The 24,298-nt window shown below is 47.6% G+C and overlaps 1 protein-coding gene across 1 annotated transcript in view; it reads left to right on the plus strand.

Moving 5' to 3' along the window:
- LOC119229685 (membrane-associated guanylate kinase, WW and PDZ domain-containing protein 3) overlaps nt 1-24,298 on the plus strand; it is a 67,023-nt gene that overhangs the window by 14,252 nt on the left and 28,473 nt on the right.

The following is a 24,298-nucleotide window of genomic DNA, read 5'->3' on the forward strand; positions in this document are numbered from 1 at the left end:
CCTGCATTCATCCGTCAGCGGATGCTCTGTGATACGAGGTGACAGGCGGTGCCCTCTCTCCCCATTTCACCTCTTCTTCTCTTTTTTTCCCTTGCTATCATCCTCTTTCACTTCTGTTCTTCCCTCCTGGCCTTCACACACACACACACACACACACACACACACTCTTGAATGGCCACGGGGAGCTGTGTTAGGTATGTTCTCTGCCGACACCACTTGCCCTGCAGTCAAAGAGTAGTTCACTCAAGCGTCGAGTGAAGGAGAAAAAAGGAAAACTATTTGTTACTTTTATCTATTTTCTTTCCACCCGCAGCTCTTTATGCGTTCTTACATTGTGCTTACATAGATCTGTGTGTGTTTGTGTGTGTGTGTGTGTGTGTGTGTTAGTGTGTTTGCGCACGCGGGTCAATGAACATGCCACACGCGTGTGTCCCTCGGAGCCGGGCGGGGGTGCGGCGCGGCAATAGAGCGCGGAGGCGGATAACTGGGTGTGCTGTTGATTTTGGGGGGGGGGGGGGGAGGCGCCGTGAGCCACCTCTGGCTACCTGCTCCTCTCAGAGCCTGTATTTCCAGACCCAAGGTGTGTCACTTCCAAGAAAGAGAGAGTGTGTGTGTGTGTGTGTGTGTGTGTGTGTGTGTCCGCGCTGCGGTACGCTCCTCTGAGCCGGTACTAGTAATCGAATCCAGCTCAGTGGAGAATTCTTATTTGAAAATAAACGTTGCTGCCTTGAAGTCTTGCAACGATGAGGGAAATGAGGAAATGTTATTTTAAACACAAAACTACACACATTTTGACCATCTTAGAACATGTTGAACATGTTGAACTGTCCTCGTGCACTTAGCTCTCAACCCTCCATCATTTAACGGCTGTGTTTGAAGCGCCAACAATGTCCCCACATTTAGACGGACGTCTTCAAACCACTGTCCTTTAGGGACACAGTGGTGTCCTCTGCGGACTGTGGGCCGCGCAGGGTAACGTTAGATGTTGAGATGGAAGTAGCCTAGCATCTAGCTTAGCCTAGCAGCTAGCTTAGCATAGCATAGCAGCCGACTTACCACTAGCTTAGCATAGCAGCTAGCTTAGCTGCACAAGTTGCAAAGTTTTTGAGACCGAGCTGTTCATTTTAAAGTCCTTGCCTCAAAAGCTTACACTTTAAACTCTCAGACTGACATTCACGAAACTCCAGAAAAGAAGAAAGCAAAGAGATTTTCAGTTTTGATGAATCCGGGAATTTTACCAATTTGGAACGAGCTCTAAAATCAAAGTCTTTTTGAAGGGTTGCAGTGGAAAGAAAAATCACCGTCAAACACCAACACGCACTCATTTAGTCAGATGCCAGATGCAGATTTTTTTTTTCTTCAGATTTTAGTCAATGTTTTTTTTTCTTCAGTTGATCTAAAGCTTCCTCAAATACAGTCAAACAGTTGGTTTGAGTATCTTTGAAAGGGTGTCGATCTGTTCTTGTAATTATTTTTAAATAAATAGAAAATCTGCGCATATACGAAATATTTGTTTGTGTTCATTCAAACACATTTTGTTTTACTTAATCATGAGAAGTCATCTCCTGTGTTTTAAGTCGCAGGCCGATGCCCAAACCCAATTATCGGTACTGCAAAGGTCGGATCGGTGTCAGCCTCGGCTTTAACAGCAAAGCCGCTCCTCGCTATCGGATCCGTCCTGATGAACAGTCTCATTTGCATCTGCTGATGCATCCAGCCGCCGGCTTCTCATCCAAACCGTCTGAAGTAGTCCGCTCCTCCCTTTCTCCCCCCGAGCTCAACGTCTCAATCGCAGCGCGTCGCACCGAATCAACGTGGAGTTTGGTCATAGGTGCATTATTTTGAGCGTTTCCTTGTGTGCAGGTTTGAACGTTGCCTTCTCTGTGTTTGTGTGTGTGTTTGTGTGTGTGTGTGACCGCTAGTCACACACACACACAAACACACACACACAGAAGCCAGTCCGCCCCCCCCCCCCCCCTCGGCGAGGTGCTTTGACGCCTGGATCGATCTGTTTATCTCTCCTTTCGGCACAGAACCGGTTCAGGCGTTTCCTGAGCCGAGGGGGGGGGTGGGGGGATCTTGGAGGCATTTTCACCCCTCGCCCAAAACGCCTGAATCAGCGCCGCAAGTCTCTTAAGAATCCAGTTGTACACATCTGTTGTTTTGAAAGCAATTTTTCGGGCACATTTATCAAGCAAACATTATGAACACATTTTGTAAAAGATGAAGATTTGCTGTTTTGTATCAATGTGGATGAAATTTATTTGGGTTTTGGACTTTTTTTTTAGATATTTAATAGACTAAATGATAAATGTACTTACAATGGCACTTATCTATAACGTTTAAAATTGCTTTTTTGATGAAAATTGTACTTTCTTGTTGCTTGTTCTTCTGGGTTTGTGCCTTTACGGTTGAAACACACTTATTGTAAGTCGCTTTGGATGAAAGCGACAGCTAAATGACACGTAACGTAATGTAGTAATTAAGTGCGAAAAATAAGAAATAATCACTTTAGCTCCAACTATTTCATTCATGGCTAAATGTACATGCCAGAGGTCTTTTTTTTTTTTTTTTTTACTTATGAGGTATAAATCTTCTACTTAGATATGTGAGTGATCATCTCAGCCTTAATTTAAGCAGACTTAACGTTTTACCGTTTTAATCTTTCCATCTGAATCACAGCTGGCCTGCTGGCGCGGCGCCTCCGTCCTCGAGGGCCCTCTGCTCGTTTGACTTGTGAGACTCGGTGCATGACTTGCATAGCGTACGTGTCTAATAGATTTGCAGGGGAATCATTTCCAGCTCCGGCTGAAATAATTAAGTTGACATTCTCTCCCCCGACGCAATTAACAACGAGCGCTGTCCAATCTGTGACCTTGTTAGATGTTTGATTTCACGGACTGCGTCGTGCATTACGAGGCCTCCTCCAACAGGAGGACGCACGTGGGGTTCGCAGGACGCTGCCCGCCAGGCAGGTGCGGTTCACTCAAGAGTTGCACTTGGACGCCGCGTTTCGGAGGAGTCTGACTTTGTAAAACGAGGGAATGTTTGGCGCCTTTTTCTCAATCCGGTCTTGGGATTTAATGCAAAAAAAAAAAAAAAAAAGTCCCCGTGTGAAGCGTTCTTACTTTGTTGTTTTGATGGAACGTACACGCCTGTTTGAAATCCGTGACACTTCACGTCTGTGCGCCACCTTGATGTGCGGCAGATCAAGCGCCTCCTCAGATCAGAACGCGCAGGCTGAGAGCCGGATGCCTTGAAATTCAGATGCGCCGTGTTCTGGAAGGGAGGCGGCATCTGATGTATTTTTAGACGGGCTAAAAAATGAATGCCTGAAAAGACTACTAGGACCCCAGCTGCCAAACCTTCCCCCTTTTTTTTCCTCCTCTGAGCTCACCTGTTCCGCTAAAGGAGGAGGGCGCCTCCATCTTCACCAGCTGTCACCGGAAATGGCAAAAGATCACTAAAATGTCTCATCTGGATTCGGTTTGAGAGACTTAACGGCTCCTGCAGCCCTCAGACTGTCACCTGCTTTCTATCCATCGTGTGGTTTTCTAATATGGCAACTTTTAAAAAGATTGCTGTTTAGTTTAGTTGGTAATGGGGAAGAGGTTTATCTGTATGCAACATATAAGGTTGTTGGGCATCGGGAGGCCTGTTGTGTTTGCTTGGTGCTGAAATACGATGAACAATTCCCAGAAATGATCTAGATCTATTTAATTGTTACTAATCATGAATCAACAAATAGGCCAAACATTGGGGGGGTTTCAGCTCCTTAAATGTGACATTTTGCAGTTTTTATTGAATGTGTTTTTGAGATTTTAAAGTTGATTAGTCTATTGTTATTTTAAAATGTGAATTTTTCTAATGGAGATGAGATGGGGACCCATTGCTATTTCTTTCATTCATACACCAAATAAAATTAAAAAAAATAGTTAAGCAAGAGAATATTAATGGGCTTAAGTAATCTGCAGCCATATTTTCAGTTTCAAAGTGACGCAGCAAACCGTTTCACTCATGCGTGGCTTTATTGCACCATTCATACCATTTAAATATCTGTTCCTGCACCCTCCCTCACGCGCCTCTTTAGAACAGCCCTGGAGGACATAAGCTGTTACTTACTGAGTGATTGTGATGTCTTTTATTTTCCTCTTCATCAATGTTGATGTGACTATTGTTTGTTTTTTTCTGAATTAGCTGAGCTATGTTTAAATAAAAAGTCAAGTAATCCCAATCAATCAGGCTGATTGCCACACGGACCGTGAAGAGGGATGATTATGGAAGAATGGATGGAGGAACGTGTGTGTGTGTGTGTGTGTGTGTGTGTGTGTGTGTGTGTGTGTGTGTGTGTGTGTGTGTGTGTGTGTGTGTGTGTGTGTGTGTGTGTGATGACAAAACTGGGTCCTTACAGGAGACACCCAGCTGAGCTTGTTCACAAATTAAAACGTCTTAAATACCACTCCATAAATGCTGTGGGGCAGATTAAAAGAAATATTAAACAGGCAGCAGGGCACTCATTAAAAAACTAGATAACAATGTCATCATGGATGCTCTAAGTCATCACCCTCGATCTGTGGTTAAATACACGTAATGTGAACCTGCTGGAGTGTGAAAGATATCCTAAATTGACAATATTCTTTATTTTCCACATGATGCCTGTACCTCCTTGCTGCCTTGCTGCCTAACTCAACAACGTGTTCATGGAGGAGTTGAAAGCCCCCAGTTGGGGTCTGACTTCTCAGCAGCGAAAAGACAAGCTGAGGTTTGTTAAATCTCTCAACACGAGCTCATTAGTCAAAGTTGACGGAGGATCAGAGACGGCTGCACTGGCTCTGTGGGAGCCCTAAAGGTGTGTGTGTGTGTGTGTGTGTGTGTTTGTACTGCAGGGGTTTGCTTCCCTGTCAATCAACTTCCTTTTGTCCTGGTATTCTGCGCTAAAGATTTATTCACTTTTAATTTTAATTGAATTGGTTTGTCACTGTTGCCATGGTGACCGGTGACCAGGGGAGGTCACTCAGGTCAGCGTGGTCACCTGTGGTGAAGTGAGAGACTGGGGGAGAAAATTCACTCAACGTTCCAAGTAAAGCTGAAATGAGGCTTCAACAGTGTGAGGAAGTCATATCGTGCAGAGATCTGTCCTTCAGTCAAATGTTGAGGAACTATTGAACAAGAACCACATCAACGTTGAGGAAGATTCCCCTCAGTTGTCCAAGTTCAGTCAATTTGCACTTAAGTATTGATTGAACCCTTTTTCTGAGCCGTTAGCCACGTTGCTACTCCTAGCTAACGCTAGCGCAACATGAGCTACAGTCATAAACATCAATATATGATTACAGCTGTGACAGTTTAATACATTTAGAGAGCAGCCTTTGAAAATATAAAAAAACTTTTCAAGAAAGTGATGTGATTATCAAAATCATTGACAGCTCTACTGCACGTTAAGTATGATTCTAATTATAAGGTCTCAGGAGTCACTCCGTCGCTCTGAATCAACGGGCAGGGAGACGTGAACCGAATCACCAGCTGCACCAGTACGACTCCTTTCTCTTTTTCAGGTCATCCTTTTTTCTCTCATCATTATCGCCGTGCCAGCACTCCTCTCGATGGAGTCGAGGAGGCCCGCTCGCGTCCCGAGGGGTCCAACTTTCCCGGGCCTCACTTGTCAAAGCTAAACAGCTGTCACTTCGGCGCTCCGCTTCCGTCCCCCCCTTGTCTCTTTCAGCTCTGGGGGGGGGGGGGGGATTTTGACGAGCCTCGTCCCGGCTATTTAGTTTCAAAGCATATAGAGAGGGGGAATGACTTTCCCCAATCCGGTACCCTGTGATACAAGAACGCACGGCGAGGCGTTGAGATGTTGTTGGATTTGTTTTGCGTGGTAATCAAAGGCATCTCTCTCTTTTTGCTAATTACAGTTAGCAGAAGATGACCTCTCATCACACATCGGAGAGCTCTGCACCTGTGCTCCTCCGGGTCGGTCCCGAAAACCGAAAAACGTTTGTTGCCGTGAGACGTGGCAACATGTGCGGCGCATACTTTAATGCGCATGAGGATATTTTGCGGCTCTAATCTGCTTATCCCGTTATAACGTCCCAGAGCCGGCTACTAAGTTAACGTCTTAATACCATAAGAGGAGATTTGCTCGGCTTGGTTACACTGACCCGGCTTTTGGCTCAAAAACCCTCTCTGTTCGGGCTCCAGTATCTTAAGAGTGAGGCGGGAAAAGAACATCTGCTTGTGCTCCGTCTTTAGCGTTTGACTTTGTGCGACAAGAAGTCCAGCTTGTATCCAAAATGTTGTTCTCTGAGAGAATCTGAAGGGACAAAAGCAAAGGAATTGCGAACAATGGAAGACCAAATTATTATTATTTTTATGATTCAAGAACAACAGCTTGCTTACAAAAAACAAACATTATAATATACTCAAGGGGTGAAAAAACACTCCCTAATCTCCTCATGATACCAAAACACATGTCGTCAGAGCAAGCGGCCCACAGAAAAGTGTAATTGGCCTTTTTGTTTTCAGGGCAACAGCTATTTTTTGCGGCGCCCTTAAATTGAGCTAAAGAGACGCAGTATTCATGTCCCGGCCGCGGTTGCCATGGATACCACTATGCCCTCTGGACGGAGACGACACTCGCAGAAGTATTTAGACACGAGACTGATTCCATGAGAGCCGAGTAACACGGAGCTGAAGAGAAGACTTCTCGGGAAGAGAGAGCAACCTAAACTGAGGGGACCATCAACATTTATTACATCATCGGATGTTGCCTTTTTGTCTTCCACAGCAGCTAAATGTGTTGACAACTGAGTAAGCTGGTGCTATGAGCATCATTGTATGATGAAGCAGGCTTCATTGGAGTTAACAAGTGAAACGAATCCCTGCTCCTTTGAATCTCAGTTCATCTCTAAAGGTGCAATGCGTAAGATCTGACCTGAATTCCAGTTGAAGGCACTCGAGAACCATCAGCAGGGTGTTGACGTTGTGTCGAAGGCATTTCTGCATTGTGTTGCAGAGATACCTGCTCAGATGCTAACTAGCTAGCGCCGAAACATGCAGCGTGGCAGATGCAGAGCGGAGTGTGCGGGTTGGGATGTAGGGTTTGACCTGGATCTAAACAGCATGGTACGTGAGAACCAGTGCTTTGAACTGGATGCCACTGGTAACCAGTGAAGAGAGGAGGAGTGGAGTGGAGTGGAGTGGTGTGGGAGAATTTAGGAAGGTTAAAGACGAGCTGCTGCATTCTGGATGAGCTGCAGAGGTGGAATGGCGGCAGCAGAGAGACCTGCCAAGAGAGAGTTACAATAGTCAAGGAGATGACAAGAGCCTGAATCAGTACCTGCGCCGCGTTCTGAGTGAGAAGGGCTCGTATTCTCCTGATGTTGTAGAGCGTGTATCTTCAGGATCGTGACGTCGCTGTGATGTTGGCAGTCAGGGAGAGTTGGCTGTCAAGTGTCACACCGGAGGTTCCTTAGCAGTCAGAGTGGGCGTTAACGCCGAGTTGCCACAAAGTTAACAATCAGGTCCTAAGTGGGAGAGTCATTTCTGGGGAAGAGAAGATGTTCAGTCTTGCCGGGGTTGATCTTCAGGTGGTGGGCAGACATCCGCAGAGAGATGTTCACTTGTTCCTCTAGAGGCGATAGTGGGTCGTCTGTCAGCATGAGAGGGAGAAGAAGTCGAGAGGTTAAAGCATAGGTATATATATCTCGGCCACGTTGCCGGCCAATGGAGTCGAACGTCCGCACGTGGCGGCCATCTTGGTCGGGGCAGCGCCATACTCCGCCGTAAGACATCTAGCATTTGTATATTTCTATGGTTGAAGGTACCCGTGTATGCTGTGATCCTTTCTTTATTGGATTGAACTCAAAGTTGCGGAAAGGAGTACATTTCTTTTCTCGTACCAGGTAGTCACACCACCAAAAAACTAGATCTATGAGATGAGGATGGAAGGCGTAAGCACAGGCGGGGATCAAAATATATATAAAAAAAAAAACCATTAATGTTGCTCTTTTTTGTAATTGTGTATAAAACCATCACCACCTGTTTGATTTTAGACCTAAAAACCATTCATCTGTGCCACCGGCTGACAGAGCAGGGATGGATTCACTCTATTTTTTTTTCTTCAATTCATAATTCCAGCAGCTCTTTCCTCGGAGGTCCCAGATGCAGCAGCACTCACAGTGGCGGCGGTGGTGGTGTGTCAGGCTATCTGTCTCTTCCAGACGGACCAGCCGTGCGTGCGGCTCAGAGGAGACCAGCCGGGCCGCGAGCGCCGTCCGCGGTCAAAAGAGAGCGGGCAGAGAGACGAGCCCGGTGACGCCGGGGGGGCCCCGTGAGCAGAGACCCCCCCCAGAGACGGAAACCGGTTGGACACGCTGGACGGAGAGCACCGGGCTGGAGGTGCATCCCGCTGCGTCTCTTTGAGATTTGGTTGGACTTTGATTCTCCGGCGGAGCCTGGATGTGCTAACCACCGTGTCCCGGCAACCACACAGGCCGATCGATCGATCGATCGATCCATTTGGAGAATAAGTAACCCTCCGCGGACTGGGCTGCAGCTTGCTCTCTCTCTGTGATTGATTCTCGCCACGCCAGCTGCACGTAGAGGGAATCAATGGCTGACTGTCTGAGGAGCCGCAAACGCATGTCCCACAAATTGTCTGAAGCTCAGGTCTTAAGCCCAAATAACATGTAGAGGCACTGAGGATATTGATCACTGGGATGACATTTTTATCCGTCACATCAGTCTAAGGTCAAATCTTTGTGCCTCTTACTGGAGAAGCATTTGAAAACTCCAAAAACAGAAGTAAATGTGTGAACGTGAAGGTTGACTTTTGAAAACCTTTTCAATTACAGAATGGGTTCGTGCGACCTATTCGATAGCTAGCTGCGTTACATAAATTCAATGTGGACTCTGTGGAAGGGGAAAGATCAACATTTAGGACACAAGAGGTTTAGTACGGAGAGGAATAGTTGGACATTTCTTAAAACCACTCTCTCTCTCTCCGATCACATCGTGAACAAACACTCTCCTTTGGTGAGGCTCGCTCGCTGCTAGTCGGAGGCTGACACATCACAGCTCTGGTGATGGTCTCTCCTCGGAGCCGACAGCGGCCTAATTGGTCCCATCTCCTCTCCAGTCGATGTTCCAGGAGACGGGCATAATCTCATTAGGCAGAGGCGAGCTGCGACCGGCGGGCTGCAGGGGGTAGGGGGGTAGGGGGGGGGGAAAGGAAGTCCCCTGGTGCACGATGAGCTGGTCAGAGGCAAAAATAATCCTCCAATGAGACCCCGAGGCAACCGGAAACTGTGTCAGCTGGGAATAGTCCGTGGACAGCTGTGTGTGTGTGTGTGTGTGTGTGTGTGTGTGCATGCGTATTTATGCATTCAAGCAAATCTAAGAACTAGGAAGAAAAAAAATGTTGTTATTCTATTTGAGCCGAAGCATCTTCTTATGATTAACAGAGCTGCAGCAGCTGAGGTCTGCCGTTGCCACAGTGACTTTGCTCAGGATGCTCCTCTCCTGTTGAGACTCCAGGTTTAAGGAGGCGGGTCTGAGAAATTGTAATGCAAAGCAGGTCACGCATCAAGGCTTGCCTCGTATCTAAACCAAATACTCCTTCACCTTCATTTTAGTTCAGACCGAACCTGCTGGAAGGACAAATGCCACTGAAGACACGCACGTTGTCCATGCAAATCAGCACAGTGTGATGATCCCGTTGTTATCTAGCGTAGAGCTACCTGAGCTATGGCGTTGTCAGAGGACGGCAAGCCGCCATCATCACTAATCATTCTCTCAGCCAGCAGGTCTGACTAAGTACCGGGTTGAAGCTATTAAGGCACTTGTCAACAGCACTTTCCAGAGTGCGCTGCCTTTGGCTTCCAATCCAATCAGTCGTGCTAAGAGCCTTCTGACACCACAGAGGAGAACTCTACACCCCCAGCTCATCATACTTTAAATGTCTGTTTATCATCACCTGCCCAAACAATTAGGCGTGACTCCAGTTGTCTTTTCCATCTCAATTTAAATTGATTTGGCTCCTACCGGGGGGGGGGGGGGGGGAGGTGTTAATAACCTGCCGCTCGTGTTGCTCTGGATCAGAAGAGCCGCAGATCTTGGGGCAAAAAGGGGCCCGCCAGCGAGCCCTCTGCCTCATTATGGACAGCGCCGCTCCATTTCAGCTGAGATGAGAAGGCAAACGCCATCAGACTGCGAGCTGCATTTCCCGCGCTGCTTCTCTCTCTGAAGATCCCGTCAAAAAGCCAATTGCACCTCGATGGCTCTCATTGAGTCAGGTTCTGCTGCTCTGCCGGTACCTCGTTTCTCCATCTTGCATATTTGCAAAATTGTGGCTGCCCACATACATTAAAGCACACTGATTCTTGTGAGAAAAAAATATCCACAAACCCTTAGAAGGCTGTGCAACTCCAGAACTGATGATTTATGCATCATTGCCAAGTTGTGAAATACATCATTTACTGTCTACTAAACAGGTTCTAGAAGTGGGTCGATGCTGCAGTCAGAGTGGGGAAAAGAGTAAAAAAAAACACTTTTGGTGGAAGATTGATGAAACAAAGCCGTGTTCAAGACTGCGTGTTGCCAATGGTAACCGGCAAAGACCACTCAGCCTATCAGAGAAGAGAAATAACGTTTACAAGATTCCAATCTTTGTAATATTGCACCAGGACTTTTGCTACAACTGCAATTTTAGTGCCTGTTGTTATTTATTCAGCGGAAAAAATAACCTTTGAATAAGAAATAAGGCTTGCAGATTTCCACACACTTCTATTTGAGTAAGAATTACTCTTTAAAAAAAAATCTAAATGTTACTTAAGAAAAAACTATTCTAAAGCTGGACTGTACAATGCATAAGATTTATATTTAATGGGTGATATGCACATTCACATTTGCTCAGGAGGCATTGACGCGAGCTGATTCTTAAGCGTCATTAAAGTGAACATTTCAGTCCCACTTCTGATTAATGTGGCAGCTTTAACGAACCAGCCGGTTTCATGCATTAGCTGTGCTTCTTCACCATATGGAGGTTACTATCATACACCAAGACGTGCCTCCTCCCTCCGCTCCACAGCTGAAGAAGTGTGTTGTTACCATGGTAACCTCAGCCCTACCGCATCTACATGAGCAGAATTTAAGCTGCCAACGTTGTACAAGTGCAAGGATGAGTTAGAGGAAACTAGTTGAGGCATCTTCATATACGTTTCCTAACTAATTGCGCAATCGTGCGTGTGTGCGTGCATGTGTTTGTGTGCGTGCATGCATGCGTGCGTGCATGTGTGTGTGTGCTCTGCTTGCTGATTACAAAACTGTTACATAAGGAATAATGAACTAAATGGGCTATGCATTATGCAAGTTTGGCCCTTTTTAAGATAAAGCAGAAGAAATGAACTTAATTACAGGTGCAAAATCTGCAGAGGGATACACGTTATATCTGTGCGTGTCCACATTTGTACGCATCATGTGCAGGATGAGCACGTTTGGATGCGACTAGTGCAGCGTATGAAGCTTCTTACAGATCTAAATAAATATGTCTTTGGATAATTCATTGCCCACCTCACTGTCTTCTACTCTGATTTCCACCGTGATAACACCCGACGCATTATCTATTAATAACGCCTGTGTTTTTTCGACGGCGCTGCCACGTTTTTTTCAGATATTTTATTCTTTGGAACTGTTCATGACGGAGGCGCCGGGGTTTTCTTTCGTTCGCTTCTGTACTTTGGCGCAGGAACGTGGAGCCGCTCCGGCGACCCGTGGAGCCGCGGAGATGTGTTGTTCGGGGCCAAAGTTCTCTCCGCTGCGCGTGGACCAGAGCGCGTCGCCGTCACCGTTCGGTCGTCTATTCCGCCGCTGCGACGCAACAGAGAGCGGCGGACGCGTCTGATGCGTTTAACACCTGAGCCGTACGCGGTGAATCCCAGGTGTTTGTGTAACGTCTCCCCACCGTGCTCACTGACAGGTGTCAGTGGTCTCCAGGCTTCCTGAAACTCTTCTCTGCAAAACCCAACAAAGGCCTCCCCTACGAGTCCTTTTTTTTCTTTTTCTTTGTGCAGTGGGAACATTGTGGGCAATTGTCTTACAGCACACACACACACACACACACACACACACACACACACACACACACACACACACACACACACACACACACACACACACACACACACACACACACACAGTTATTGCAAATGATGCCATTCTTCACCGAGCAGATATGCCGAGATGTGAAAAGTTCCACTAAAATGATTATCACAGTGTTTCTTGGCCCGGATTAGCTCCCCGCAGCAGATGAATCCTCCAAAGTAACCCTTGCGGTTGCAGGGATGATGATGATGATGATGATGATGTCTCAGCAGACTTTTGTGCCTGGAGATGTGCTGCACTCGCGTTATTGGAGTAGAAATTACTATAATGCACAACTTAAATATGAAGTGATCCATCCTGCAAGGTAATTCCCTCGGTGAGCTCATTGATACTACAAACATGGCCCTTGTTGTCGGTGGGACGAGAGAGGCCGATTATTTTCTCTTATTATTAGAATGAATTATCTTAATTATCTTAATTACGGTGTTTCCATTTTAGTGATTTAATTTCCAGGCTCGGGAAAAGCCGTTTTTATTCTGCCGCGCGCACAAAGCAAAGGGCCAGCATAACTACACCTGGGAAGTCACTGAATGGAAGGGGTCATCGATGGGGAGGTGTCACAGAGCCTGAAGTATTTCTCCCGAGATGATGTGTTTCCTGGCGGTCGTTTTTTGCAGTCGAGCTCTCTTTATTTGTTGAGCATACGTCTGTCATGGCGAGGGAAATATTTATCCCCAAAAAGTCGACCCTTTCAACTGGCGCGTCTCCTTGATTCGTGCTCATGCTTTTCGGTGCTTTTACTGGAACTGTCGTGGTTTTGTGTGGCCGTCCTCGAGGCTCAGCCTGGGCTGGTGCCGCTGTTTCTCCCTGACTTAATTGTTGCTGGGCTGCATTCTTTGGGCCTCTGACATGTTGATGCCTGTTCGGCTCCTGCCGGGCCTGCGTCTCCGGCTTCCACGGTGTGGAGGCGGTGCCTCGAAGGAAGGCCTCTGCCTGGTTCCCCCCCCGAGGGATGGGACGGGGTATAGATTCTTTTTCTGGATCAACGCAAAGGAATCTCACCACAAAGAGGCTGCCGAGCTGCGCCTTGATCTCCCAATGAATCCCTGCAGCAGAGAACAAATTAATCTGCAGCCGATAAATATCAAACTTTGGTCCCTTCTGGTGAAAACGACTTGTTTGTCTTTACTCTAATCTTAAACTGCCTTTTTAAGTAATGGATGACTTGTGTAGCATCACTGCAGACACATCATCGCGAGGGGCTCGAGGAGAATCGGTTACCGATCGTTGGTCGTAGAATTGCCTCGTGATGATTTGTGGGAGAGCTGCGTGTTTGGGTTGGCTTTTGTGAAACACGGAGTCAGGACGTCTGTTCTGGCTTCTCGTTGGACCCATTTGTGGGCAACGTTAGGCTTTCATCGCAGGCCTCGCCACACACACACACACACACACACACACCTTGTGAGATGGACTTAATTAAGTTTATGCTTTCCCTGGCAGGCCCCTGGCCGACGGCCTGCTTTTGCTGCCGATTGCTGATTTATGTGGAGTCCTCAAGGACAATCTGCTTCCTCGGCTGCAGAGCGGGACAGAAAAAAAAGAATTCTAATTCATTGGCAGCTGTTTGGGGATCATCTCTCCCCGAGAGTGCCTAAACGTCGCATTCTTCATAATTCCTTCTTTACAGAAATGCAGTTTATTTATCTTGGATCGAGCATCAAGTAATCAATTAAATGAAAATAATATCATTTATTTGATACGGGTTAAAAAAAAATAAGACTGTGGACAGTGCAAATACCAACAATTTGGGGCCGATGCAGGGAAGAAAAAAGGGAAAATGTGATAAAAGACGGTTAAAATCCTGAAATAAAAAATGGTTAATACCAGTCATCTTCGAACGACTGGAAACTGAACCTCAGTGGCTCTCTCACAGAGACACTCGTTGGTGTCGATATCTGGGAAATGATGTACGCAATGCAGCGAACGGATGTAGCGCCATTTTGATTGACAGGAAGTGGCACAAACACTGACAACCAGTCAGGCTGCCAATAGGAACGGTGTCTGTGTAGCAGTGAGTTTCCTCCGGCTTCAGACCGTTCATCCACATCACGTCTTTCGGTGTCACGTGGAGTGATTTGTCTGCTTTCTGGAACGTCACTGCTCCGCGTCTTTTTGGCTTTGGCTTATTCACAAGTGGACCCCGCTTGACGTGAATATTATGAACAAAAATACATTTGTCTGCGCTTGGGCCCCTTTGATGTGCGCGTCAGTCACGATAAATGAGACTCATCTGAGGAGCCGAGCAAGACAAACAAATCCAATAAGTTTTCGTCCCTCACTCTGTGTCCTTCAGTGACGTCCTCTCCTCCCTCTTAATCTCTCTCATTCCCTTTTCTCTTCATATCTGCTTTCCTTTCCATAAACACTCTTTGACACTCTCTAGCGAGGCAGCGGTTGTTTACCTATTTTGAGCTTTAAAAAGAACGGCGCCGGGCCTGAGCAGATACAGATGCAGCCCCCGCCACCTCGGGGAGTCTTAAAGAAACCCTGACTGCTTAGGATTCTGAGCGGGACGGTGGATGGATGACGGCGTCCCGGGGAACGCCACATGCCGCGTGCCACATGCCACATGCCGCGTGCCACATGCTCGAAGGCGGGCGAGCTCCTCGCAGGTTGTCGTCGTTGCCGTCGGGCACAGAAGACCACGCCTTGACCTCGTGCTACGTCCGAGTGGGACCCCCCCCCCCCCCCCTCGGCGTGGGACGTCGGGACGAAGCGCCGGAACGCATCCATGAGGAGGCCCAGAAGACACTTTGAATCCATCTGTGGCTGAAACGACTTCCTTTCGCACTAATTAGATGTGCTGAGGACAGCCGAGAGGAGCTTGCTGTGCCTGAGAGCCCCCCCCCCCCCCCCCCCTCAAACACATCTGCAGGAGTGTGGCTAACTTATGTCAATGGGGAGGGCCACGTATACGAGCTCCTAGCCGCTAACGGTTGATATTTAGTTTAAACTGGAGTTGGACTAAAAACATCTGTCTGTGAATAACTGGTGTCATTTGTGAGTTGGGAATGACAATTATTACTCCTATTCCTTATTCCTTCAATATAGAAGTTTGGAATTTTTTGTCACAATTAGGGGGGGAAAAAATCCCTAATAACAATTTACATCCCAGTCACAATGTATTTTCATTTCGTCACAAAAAAGCACAGGGAATAATTAAAAAAAACATAATCAATAAATGTTTTGTATGTGACAATAAGCAACCACTCGATGCCTCAAAGTGCGCGTTTTGTAAAGCTTTGTGTGGTGAGCCAAACAGGTTTTTTTAAAAATCTTTTTGGTGAAATCCCTGCAGGCTGTTATGAAATCTGAATTCCAATTCATCTCCATGGGAGCCGATGTGTACACGGGACGAGCACATGGATTTTGCGATTAGCTGCCAGTGCGCGACGTGTATTTAGCTTCCCTGAAAAGAGCCGAACACGCTGCCGCGCGCCTCGCCACGGACGCCGAGACGAGTCCCCCCCGAACACATCGAGAGACACAGGGGCCGCCCGCGGGCATCGGGGCCCTCGTGAGTGGCTCTGAATGCACACATAAGGATGTCGGCCTTCTTTCTGCCTGTCTGGCAGAAACGGGGCCGGCGTCCTGCAGCTTTTTCCTCCTGAGACACACGTACATCTCTTTTCTTTCAACGCGCTGAGCTGTGAGCGGCCGGGTCGGCTGCCTCCCTCGCTTCCTCCCGCCTCCCTCGCTTCCTCCCGCCTCCCTCGCTTCCTCCCGCCTCCCTCGCTGCCTCCTGCCTCGCTCTCTCTCGTTGCTCCCTCTTTACCGAACGCTGATGCTCGCACTCGTGAGCCGCTCTTCGCGTGTCGCTCTTTGTGTGTCGCGAGGCGGGGAATCACGTTGCCGCGTTGAGGGCCAGTTGCTTCAGCACAACGAAAACCCACTGGTTCAGGAAGAAAGCGTCGTAATGCCACCAGTGTTCCCTGTACATGCCCAACGCAACGGTCACACACACAATGCACGCCAAAGCCAACCGTTGTGCGGAACATGACGCCATGGATTTTTTTTTCCTTGACGTGCCAGCTTTTGGTTTCCATTCATTTGTGACATTCCAATGTGATGATGTTAGGTGGTTCGAGTATGGATGGAATGATAATAAAAATAATGAAGATGCTTTTCTGAAAGAGAGAAAATGATAATAAAAAAAAGGTATATATATGAGATGAAATGAAATACAAATACACATATTGAAATGTTTTATGTAACACACCCTTCTACATTTACACCTCTGAGATGGATAACAGGATACAAAAAAGTTTCAAAAGTCTAAATGGAAATGAATCCAAATGTCAAGCTGAACAATTCCATAACTAATGAACAATTTCCTTTGGATTGCAATTTTTAATTATATGACTTTATAGGCTTCTTTTATTGTGAAATCAAAAGGTTTGGACTGTGGAAACGGTTCCATCTGCATATTTGAGCTGGTTAAAAAAGGTCGAAGAACTCCTTGAATTTTGTAAAATACACTGCAAAAAAATGCATTTTTCATAGTTTTATGAAAAAAATCTGAAAAATCTTGAAAAAAGTGTCAATCTCAAGGCCCGCGGGCCAGATGTGGCCCGCCGCGAGTGCTTAATTTACATATGGCCTGTTTTAGGCATTAAATGGTCCAACCTTCCTTTCTCCAACCCTTCCATTGGAACTTTGTAATACTTGTACTAAAATACTAAAATCTACCCCTGAGGTGCGCGGAACTGAACACGTCCTCAATACAAGACGGTCAGCCTTTCACACCGAAGCAGCCCTTCCCTCAGGGTGAACCTGATGCTTCTGTGGACGCCTGGGACCTTCGTGCCCTTAACGTGCCCCTTGTCCAGACAGATCACAGTCCCCCTGCAGCCGTTGCATGCGTCGCGTCGATGCTGAATCGCAGAGGGCCCGGGGCGAGGTCGCGGCGGCGTGATAGCGGACGTCAGCTACGTCTTTAGTTGTCGGCATCAGTCAAAGGAAAGGGGGAATTAACCTGGTCACCAGCCGGTAAGGACTCCGAGGAATGCTCTTCTGTCGCATTCCTTTCCGAGTCGCGATGGAGACGCAAACTGTGAGCCCGCCTCCCGCGCGAATCACTTGACGAATACTACGTCCGCGGCGACTCGCACACACACACACACACACACACACAGAGAGAGCGAGACGACCAACGCGAGCCTCCCAACCCGCAACGCGGCTCCCGTAGGTTCAGCTCGTCGTTTGTTCCCCAGAAAAACACTGACCTACTTAAAGTTGTCTCTGTATTCTCTCGCTCCGTCTGTGAGGATGAAGGGGGGGGGGGGAGGCAACTTTCGGAGCTCATCTCCTGTGCATTTGTGTTTTCAAATGCAGTCTCCAGTGTGCAACTGGCCCAATTTTCATATGCGCGCGCTCTGTAATGCTTCCAGATGAAATGATGCACGGTCAGACCAGATGCTACTTTTTTTGCCGACACCCTCCAAACTGTGATGTGAAAAGCTGCGTTTGGGGGGGAAAAAAATGGGCCCAGAGAGCTTCATCACAGCCACCTCCATCACAACGCAACCCCGTTGTCCCTCCAACGACGCGTCGGAACACACTCGTCCCGAGACACCGCGCTCAGGTACGCGACGCACCTCGCTGGATTGTAGGCGGAGCCGAGTGCTCATTGGACAACGCTTTTTCTGCAAAGCTACATATAGCAATAAGCTTTAAATATTTAAAGTCTGCAAAATTAAAATATAATGCATACACACAAATCCAAACTCATCTGCTTTAATAGACCCACACTACAATTTTCATACTCAACTTCCTGGTGGAAGTTTATTTTGAAAGGACACTTTGCATGTAACCAGTGTTTATGGCCACTTCGTCCCTGACTTGTCCAAAACCTTTGGTCTTATGCTAAGTCTAATTGTTGTTTGCGTTGACTGAGATGTTCAAAGAACTGAGGCCTAAAGTACACAATCAAAAAGAACATATTCATCATTTTAAAACCCAACGGTTTTAAAGCACATCAATGAAAATAATGCAGCCTGAGATAAAAAGACAGTCAGAACAAAGCAACATAGTGATTCCACATGGGGCGGCGAGTGAAAAGGAGATAGAGATGCGAGGAACAGGAGTCGCAAAAAAAAAAAAAAAACCGACGCAGCGGTGGCCCAAACAGACCCACTATTCATTTACAACGGCGTCCCCTCTCCTCGTCAAATACCACATGGCGCTCAGGCGGCAGGCGTTTAATTAGTCAGTGCCACCTGCAAAGGATGTGCTCATTAACCTTAATGTGGAAATCATTTTCTTTTCAATCACTGAGGAAAAAAGGATTTTACAGGCAGATTTAATTATTCCGCATAGTTTTTAAATGAAACACCTACTCTAAACGAAAGAGCTGCATCTCAGCTAATGATGTTCTACATCGCACACTGTACACACACACACACACACAACCCCCGGCGGTGCACCGGGGCCCATTTCGGGTTCCTGGGTCAAAGAAGAAAGAGTTTCACTCTGAATTTCTCTTCTCTTCTCCTTGTCAGTCGAAGCGAAGAAGCCCCTGAATTCATCATTAGCAATTTTGCTCACGAGAGAAAGAAAATCGTGGCTTATGATGAGGGGCGAGAAAAGAAAGCTTTGATGACAACACACCGTTGTGTGTGTGTGTGTGTGTGTGTGTGTGTGTGTGTGTGTCTATATGTTTCTGTGTGAGTGTGAACGTTAACTAATCCCAGGCGGCACACCGAAACGGGGGCGGAATCTACCTACTTGTTCCCTGTTTTCCCACATGGGGAAGACATCCCTTTACAGGTGACACACTCATACACACACACACACACACACACATCTGTCTTGTGTGTGTGTGTGTGTGTGTGTGTGCGCATAAGTAGGTCACGCATCCAGAGTGAGAAAATAATAGATTCACATTCAACTTAAGTGAATGTGAGTGAAAAGAGCGAGTTGGTGCTGGTGTGCAGGTGATCAGGACAGAAGCATACTGCAGCCTGTGTGTGTGTGTGTGTGTGTGTGTGTGTGTGTGTGTGTCTTCATATAATTTAAAGATTTCCGCACTCTTTCAGCTCAGCTGACTGCAGTGGAATTGCAGCCATCATTTGAGTTTTAATGCAGATGTTGACGCTGCACAGGTACCCATCGCTTCATGTGTAACCAGCATCTGCATCTATTGGAAATAGAAACGTTGACCTTGATTGGGAGTAATGACCTTAAAAGGAAAATAAATATTTCACACCTGTGCAAAAAATATATATAGTGATATCCATTCCTCAAACACAGTGCTGTGTGGTGTAATTTCCCTGTTAGAAGGTGTGTAGTGTTGTTAGAACAGGCCTTCAGGCACAGCTGTGTGTATCCTTGGATAAATGAATACTAGTTGACAAGAGCTGGGCTGTGTGTTGACGTTGGACTGTATTAAAGCAACGCAACGCTCACTCTGTGTTAATGTGCAAAACGGATTACACTAAAACTATTTCTACTATTTACTTTGTGGGCGAGGATTTCAATAGAAATGCATCTGCTAATTACGAAAAGAAGAATGATGTTCTGTCGTATGAAAGCTCGGCTCCCGGAGCGATGCTCGGGGATTGTTAAAATTATTAAAAAAATAAAAAAGGAAACATTAACAAAGAGGGAAGTTGAAAAGTGGTATACACATCATTTCAATTTTTTTTTTTTAGGAGCTTTATATTGTTAAGCTGCAAATGCAGTATTTTTTAAACTATGGGTTTTAAACATGTTTCTCCTGCGGCGTATTCTTGAATTAACTTAATTCAACGCTGCTCTTTTACCACACGCGGTTTGACACGTTCACAGCAGAGCGGATCTTCCCCCTGAAATCAATGTGGCAGCCATTTATTTGATCGATGCTTAAAGTCTGCACTACTGTTGGATGGCTTTTGTGGACCTAGAGATAAAGGAAGAGGCTACACGTCCACGTGCTGCATTACTGTAAATTCATTATATTCATGTCCACTTAATAAAAAATCAAAGTCAATGCGTCCTTTGGTTTGCTCAGTGACGGACGCTGCACACACTTACTCTGAAGACTCTGGGACTTTAAGTTAGATTTTTGTGATAGTAGTAGATATTTTGTCTATCGAAATAATAGGAAACGTCCTGGAAGGTATCGGCCCGGGGGGGGGGGGTCCCAACCCATCTGAGCCGGCCATCAGCTACGCTTTAACACCTTGACCTCCGTTACAAATCTCCTCACACATATTCCTCCCTGCTCCTCTGCCAGGCTTTGCAGGGTGAGAGCTTAAGCATTTCTTCCCCCTCGACTACAGCAAAACCAGCCGAGTTTGCATCCTCCTTATTCTGCGCTTTCATCCTCTCAGAGGAGGAGGAGGAGGAGGAGGAGGAGGAGCAGGGAACACCCTTGGAATGTAAAGGAAGAGCAACATTGTTGCGCATGTTGCGATGTGCCGGTTGCCGGTTGGTCCGCGGATGCTGCGCAGCTCGTTAGAAGCACTCTGCACTCCAGACCACATGCAAGAACAGAACAGTAGTGGATAAGCTCATGAAAAATGTAGGGGAGCAGCAGCCTTGTCTCTCGGGGCCTGTGCTGGAGGGGGGGGGGGGGGGGGGGCTGTTTGTGTGCTGCTCCAGCCCTTTGATGTAGTCCATTGATCTCCCCTCGCTGACATGTTCTCCAGGCCCATGACGGCACCATCCAGAGGGGTGATTCGCCTTATTAGTGTAATGGAGGGGAGTGGAGGGCTCCGGAGGTGGAGAGCGTGGAGGAGAGAGCAAAGGACGAGTAAAGGAGGGAAGTTTGCAGGAGATGATGATCAAGCTCCAGCATTCTCTTTTTCTACTTGTAATCAACAGCGAGGGGGGGGGGGGAGGGGGGAGGGGGAGGAGGCCCGACTGCAGCAACATCTGCAGCTGTGTGGGGTGTGTGGGTTACAGTGCAGCACTGCGGCCTCTTTAGTCGTACCTCACGCTCACGTCTGCAGACCGCAGAATGCAGAGTTGGCTTTGACTTCCGAGGAGGAGCATTTTACGCGGAGCATCGTTGGGTCGTGGCTCCGCCGCCAGCCGGTGCTCCGGAGAGAGCAGCGTGGCCAGAGCAGACCTCGCTTAATGAGGAGGTGGGTGACAGAGGAGCGCTGTGGGGGGATGGCGAGGGGACCTGGAGGTCAGGATACGACCCCGTAGTGTGTCGCGTATCACAGAGATAAGCTGCCAACTGCCAATTACAGAGGAATATCTCCGATAAGCCGCTGTGATTGTGTGCTCTGCTTCCCTCTCTCACTCAGCCCACTTTGACCCCGTGTCATTTCCCTCCAGGGGGGGGGGGGGGGGGGACCACGGCACAGCCGAGCGCTCCGTCCTAATGACTCGCCCATCGTTCGAACCGCAACAAGCATGTAGGCGGTGAACGTGATCTACTGCAGCGCGTTACGAAGCCCGAGCCGGGCAGCCATTAGCAGCCTCTCTTTGTCCTTTACTCCTTTCCGGCTGTCAGCTGTCATCTCCTTCCGCTTCGCCCGCCATGTTTTCTTTTTTTTTTTTTTTTTTTTGGCAGCTCCTCGAGGGACAGAGGGTAAAGCAGCCCGACCTCCGTCCAAGCGTTCCAGTCATTGCACTAGTGCGAGAAAAAAAACTTTAAGACCTTTGGATATTATGCAGGCGAGATACTTGTACTATAAAAATTATATTGTGGGTTTTCCTCTTTTTGAAGAAGCAGGTTTGTTTTGGCGTTTTTGGACCCCTTGTTGAATTATTGAGTAATATACCCCGCTTACACATATTAAGATGACTTTGTATGTGACCTACGTCACTGACCACCAAGTAAACACAATATGTGTCACATTTCAAACCCAAACCTAAACAACAACCAGTAAAGCGGGTAGGAAGGTGGGAAGCTCACATCTCATCACGTGACCTTTGGTGCTCCTTTTCAAACAGGTCACACAACACAGATTAATTCTACAAACGCAGGCACTGTATCAACAGCGATAATCTGGTTCAGAGGGAACATGTGCTACGCTGATCACCAACTTCTTCTTCCAAACCGAGTGTTTAAACACGCTTCATAACGAGGCAAAACATACTGCGCCCCCCCCCCCCCCCCCTCCTTCTGGCTGCTTCATGTGTTCATGTTGGTTTTTCTCACTCTTGTCACTTTCCGTCTCGCTTCTTCCTCCCAGCCGCACATTCACCGGCGATGACACAGTGTGAGAATAAACAAGTTCTGTCATCGGTTGTCCCCCCCCCCCCACACACCACACACACACACACACATCGTGCTCACCCATGTCGCTTTATCGCCGATGGGCCGTAAAGGAAGAGCCTTTTCCTCTAATGAGCAGAGTAAACAGCGACCTACGTCTCTGCTGCATCACACCTCAATGATCTCAGGTCAATTGTTGTGACCACAGCTCCCGCTGGCTGTGAGATTGCCTGCTATCATTTTAATGATCGCCTGCCTGGATCCACTTTATTAAGCCTCGCTCCTGGCACATCGCACAGAATCTCTACTTTTTTTTAAAAAATGGTCAGGGTGCAAGATAAGCAGGAAGTGGAAGAGGGAGCCTCGTCCTTCCTTTTCTTCTTCTCTTGAATGTGCGTCTGACCGACGGCGTCGGGGGGCGAGCGCTTGCCACAGTGCGACATCTCGTTTCTCCCCCCGTAAACCACCCCCCCCCCCCCCCCCCGCAATCCGCTTCGCGGCGACAAGACGATGGCGCCCGTGTCACGGCCCCTCCCAGGCGGGGCATGCCATGTACAACAGCAACGCCACGAGGGCGTTTAGTGAAACGCATGTTAAGAAAAAGGCCTTCGCGCAGAAAAACACGCGTCAGCTGACCCCGGATCTTTTCTGCTCACCCCCCCCCCTCGTCCGTCCGTCCGTCTGACAGCATCAGCACCAACGGGAGACGACGCGGGCTGATCTTCAGCTCTGAACCCGAGCGGCCTCCTCCTCCGGCCCATCGCCGCACACCGCGACCTCCTTATCGTCCGTGTTTTGTTGTCGTAGCGACAGGAGCGTAACCAAGGAGCCGGCAGGTCTGTTTGGTCCACGAGGCACGACGAAATGCGCGTGAAACGAAGGCGATGATATTCGATGGCGTTTTCGATCCTCCACTTTTCCTTTTCAAAGGCTGTTTTTCTTCCTGGATGTTTTTCATCAAACCAAAAGACAGAAGGGGTCGTTTATGAGACACGGCGACGAGCACCGCCGCCGCCGCCCAGGGCCCATCAGGAAGACTCAAAAGGGCTCATGGATGCTCAACGGCGCTCCGCTCGGTTTGAGCAGCTTATTTACACACGGCGCCTGTGCATGAAAACACCGTATCCGACTAAGGCTTCTGATCAGAGCTTCATTTGTATTTTCGGGATGTTTTGATTTAATGTGAACGTGAAAAAAGGAGAGGTCACTTCATAAGTGTCTATGTCGAAAGCAATAGTTGAGGTTGAACAGGAACTCAAGGACACAAAACAGCAGCGGGGTTGGATTTTTTAAATGAGCCTTCTAACGATGTGAGTCAAATTGATTCCTTTAGTTAAACAGAGAATGTGAAGAGCGTACTGAGTAGCATCCTGCTTATTAACACAACATGCTGCCTCCTCAGGAGCTCTCCACCATGCAAACAATCACCCCTCCTCCACCTCAGTGCCTGCTAAGCTACAACAAGAACACTGCATCGGGCCTAATCTTTTTCCAGCGGGACTTTTTTTCTTCTAGAAGGTCTGGACTGGCTTGAGACTTTCTCCATTTCAAATGATCATTTGAGACTCGAGTTTGATTCATCAGGAGTGAAAGTAGGGGGGGGGGGGTTTGCGACCGTGTATCCTTGAATATTTCAGGCCTGGGAAGCCTTCAACAGTGAGAATGATGAATTCTGAAGGTGTGAATTCGACTTTTAAAGTGGCGGCCGATGAATGAGCCCGAACATGCACATGCACCCCAGGGACAACCGGCTCCTTAATTACAGGGGGGGGGGGGGGGGAGAGGGGCAGGCTGAGCCGTGCACGCTAAAACCAGAGTGGCGTCGGTTGCGCAATGCACCACCTGCAATCGTGTGATCATTATTTTGTATTATCATTATATATATATTGTATTATTTTGTATTATTATAGCCAACAAAATGTGCTAAATAACGTAAATAACCCCCCTGTGATCCCTCTCCTCACTGCGCTGTGACGCTTCCTCGTT

Source organism: Pungitius pungitius, chromosome 8, assembly GCF_949316345.1.
Source record: "Pungitius pungitius chromosome 8, fPunPun2.1, whole genome shotgun sequence".
NCBI lineage: Eukaryota > Metazoa > Chordata > Actinopteri > Perciformes > Gasterosteidae > Pungitius > Pungitius pungitius.